This window comes from Bison bison, unplaced genomic scaffold (assembly GCF_000754665.1).
Source record: "Bison bison bison isolate TAMUID 2011002044 unplaced genomic scaffold, Bison_UMD1.0 scf7180017864379, whole genome shotgun sequence".
NCBI lineage: Eukaryota > Metazoa > Chordata > Mammalia > Artiodactyla > Bovidae > Bison > Bison bison.
The window spans coordinates 11759001-11763517 of NW_011494951.1; positions in this window are offsets into that span (position 1 = coordinate 11759001).

The following is a 4517-nucleotide window of genomic DNA, read 5'->3' on the forward strand; positions in this document are numbered from 1 at the left end:
CCACTGCTGGGCATACACACTGAGGAAACCAGAAGGGAAAGAGACACGTGTACCCCAATGTTCATCACAGCACTGTTTATAATAGCCAGGACGTGGAAGCAACCTAGATGTCCATCAGCAGATGAATGGATAAGAAAGCAGTGGTACATATACACAGTGGAGTATTACTCAGCCATTAAAAAGAAAACATTTGAATCAGTTCTAATGAGGTGGATGAAACTGGAGCCTATTATACAGAGTGAAGTAAGCCAGAAAGAAAAACACCAATACAGTATACTAATGTATATATATGGAATTTAGAAAGATGGTAACAATAACCCTGTGTACGAGACAGCAAAAGAGACACTGATGTATAGAACAGTCTTATGGACTATGTGGGAGAGCGAAAGGGTGGAAAGATTTGGGAGAATGGCATTGAAACATGTAAAATATCATGTATGAAATGAGTTTCCAGTCCAGGTTCAATGCACGATACTGGATGCTTGGGGCTAGTGCACTGGAATGACCCAGAGGGATGGTATGGGGAGGCAGGAGGGAGGAGGGTTCAGGATGGGGAACACATGTATACCTGTGGCAGATTCATTTTGATATTTGGAAAAACTAATAGAATTTTGTAAAGTTTAAAAATAAAATAAAATTGTAGTTGGAAAAAAAAAAAAGAATCTGCCTATTAATGCAGGAAACACAGGTTTGAACCCTTGGTCAGGGAGAACACCTAAAGAAGGAAATGGCAACCCACCCCAGTATTCTTTCCTGGGGAAGCCCATGAACAGAGGAGCCTGGTGGGCTACAGTCCATGGGATCACAAAGAGTCAGACACGACTGAGCAACTAAACACCAAATTCTGAGTTTTAGGTTTTATGCATATCATATTTTGAACCTTGTTCTCTAATCTCTCTAAGTCTGCTAAGTCACTTTAGTCGTGTCCGACTCTGTGTGACCCCATAGACAGCAGCCCACCAGGCTCCCCCGTCCCTGGGATTCTCCAGGCAAGAACACTGGAGTGGGTTGCCATTTCCTTCTCCAATGCATGAAAGTGAAATGTGAAAGTGAAGTTGCTCGGTCATGTTCTACTCTTAGCGACCCCATGGACTGCACCCTACCAGGCTCCTCCACCTATGGGATTTTCCAGGCAAGAGTACTGGAGTGGGGTGCCATTGCCTTCTCCAAATCTAAGTCTAGTCTCTTATATTTAGTTACTTTTATTTGCAAAGTCTTCAAATATTTCCAACTTTGGGAACTATTACCACTTAATTATATTTGTTAATTTTAATTAACTGAATATGTACTGCTTATGTAAGTCAAGATTATTTATTTAGCCTTTAATTGCTTGTTAAAATTATTTTTAAATCATATTTTCTTGCTCATTCAAAGAATTTGTGTAAAATATATTCAAAATATATATTTTTTTAATTTTCTTTGACTCAAAAGAAACTTAGATTGTAAAAGCATTGGGACCTCTAATTTTGAGTTTGATTTTATCCTTCTCTTCTTTAAAAGACAATATTTATTAAACCCTCCCTTACGAATGTAGCATTCTTTTGTGCCTTTGGCTATTTGCATTTCATTCTGTTTTTCTAATGTCCCTGTCTTTTATTTCACTTAAACGTTTAACGTTACCACCTAACACTTATCAACCATGTATTGCCTTATTCAAGGGTTTTTGAGTGTTTTATTTACTAAAGTTAATGAATTTTAAAACCCATGCCTTTATGCTTTGTTCAGTCAGTATTCATCAGCAATTCTGGGAAATCAGAGACTAACTTACAAAACCTGTGAATGTCATAAAGTTGGAAAATTAAGCAAACACACTGGAAAGGATGAAATAATCACAAAGATTCAAATATACAACCTCCAAAAAAGATGAGATTATTGGAGTCCTGTATTTAGGAAGAAGAAATGTGCAGAGACAGTAGGTATTAATATATAAAAATAATGTTTTATTTACATTAGCTAAATATAAACTAACATACCCAAAAATAATTTTCATTGGTTCATTTAAAAATGGGAAGTCTTACATTTTGTAAACAGCTATTAGGTAAAGGGTAGTGGTGAAGTTAAGTGAAGCAATAAGCCTGTTTAACTTCATACAACTCAATTAAGTTAAAACATAGTGTATTATGCTTCAAAAGACAAAGATCAGTGATATTATGTCAAAAGGACAAAAATTAATGGTCACGTGTATGGAAAAAAGTGAAATATAAAGTTGTTGAATAGATTTAAAAATATTCAATCTGTAGTAAAAGAAAGCACAATGAACTTTATTGAAAATATGTAGATTTATTGAAATACATAAATTTATAGAAGCAATTTTAAAACAAATAGTTTTTAGAAACTGTATGGAATATATCTCAAATAGAAGGTGTGGTATCAGAAAGCAGAAATGTGGTCATTTGTTGTTAAACTTAGGTATACTTTATTTCTTTGGCTGGGAAATTGGTATGTATCATCTTTTTATCTTTAAATTTTGTGATTTTAATCCTACTGTGAAGACACTGCATATACCTACACTTCATTCTTAAGTCTCAAAATAGTTGGTGGGATGTTTTAGTTGCTTAATAAAAATTATTACCCTAGAGTTGTTACTAAAGAAGGATGAATCTTGGCCAAGGAATTTCAAGTTTTTGCAAACAAAAGATCAACTGGTTGAAGAGCTATGTCAAAAACTTGGTTTCTGAATTGGGCTCCAAGTCCTCAACTTCCTGAAATTGTATGATCATTGTAACCTTGTGTTGTAAAACAAATAAACCTATAAGATATCATTCATTATCCATATTTGTGTTAAGTCTGTTTCAGATCCATTAGCACACTGGTAAGAGAAGACAGAAAAATGAAAAGAACATACAGACTTGGAGAGTATATGGAGATACAAAATTTATCTAAAGGCAACACTGACTCTTGCTTTAGTATAAAAAAAAAAATCATTGCCAAGATGCATAATTCAGAGCAGTTTTCCCTACATTTTCTTTTGGATGTTTTATGGTTTCAGGGCTTATGTTTATCTTTAATCAATTTGGGTTGATTTTTGTTCATGCTGTAAGATAGGTGTCCAATTTCATTCTTTTACAAGTGGTTATACAATTTTCTCAGTATTATTCATTGGCGAATTGGTCCTTTTCCCACTGAGTGTTCTTGGCTTCCTTGTCAAATATTAGTTGACTATACACAAATGTTAGTTGACTATACACAGCCGTGCTGTGCGGCATGCAGGGTCTTAGTCCCCCAACCACAGATCGAACCCAAGCCCCCTACAGTGGAAGCATGGAGTCTGAACCACTGGACCACCAGGGAAGTCCCTAAAAGACTTGGTCTTAATGCTCACGAGGGGTCCAAGAGATAACATTTTAGGCCTGCAAGGAACAGAAGTAATCTTAATGCTCACGAGGGGTCCAAGAGATAACATTTTAGGCCTGCAAGGAACAGAAGTAGAGTATTATTTGCAATAGTGAAGACATGGAAGCATCTTGACTGTCCATTACTGGATGAATAGGCAAAGAAAATGTTGTATGTGTATGTACATGCACACACAAAATGGAGTTATTAGCCATAAAAAAGGAAACCTTGTGATTTGTGACAACATGGATGGACCTTGAGGGCATTATGCTAAGTGAAAAACTAACCAATCTGATCACATGGACCACAGCCTTGTCTAACTCAATGAAACTATGAGTCATGCCATGTAGGACCAACCAAGACAGACAGGTCATGGTGGAGAGTTCTGAAAAAATGTGGTCCACTGGAGAAGGGAATGGCAAACCACTTCAGTATTCTTGCCTTGAGAACCCCATGAACTGGGTGAAAAGGCAAAAAGATAGGGTACTGATAGATGAACTCCCCAGGTCGGTAGGTGCCCAATATGCTACTGGAGATCAGTGGAGAAATAACTCCAAAAAGAATGAAGAGACAGAGCCAAAGCAAAACAACATCCAGGTGTGGATGTGACTGGTGATGGAAGCAAGGTCCAATGTCATAAAGAGCAATATTGCATAGAAAGCTGGAATGTTAGGTCCATGAACCAAGACAAACTGGGAGTGGTCAAACAGGAAATGGCAAGAGTGAACATCAACATTTTAGGGATCAGGGAACTAAAATGGACTGGAATGGGTGAATTTAACTCAGATGACTATTATATTTACTACTGTGGGCAAGACTCCCTTAGAAGAAATGGCGTAGCCATCATAGTCAACAAAAGAGTCTGAAACCCAGTTCTTGGATGCAGTCTCAATAACAACAGAAGGCACACCATTGAATATCAGGGTAATCCAAGTCTATGTCCCTATCAGTAATGCTGAAGAAGCAGAAGTCAAACGGTTCTATGAAGACATACAAGAACATCTAGAACTAACACCCAAATTGCTATTGCTAAGTCACTTCAGTCGTGTCTGACTCTGTGTGACCCCATAGACGGCAGCCCACCAGGCTTCCCTGTCCCTGGGATTCTCCAGGCAAGAACACTGGAGTGGGTTGCCGTTTCCTTCTCCAATGCATGAAAGTGAAAAGTGAAAGTGAAATCGTTC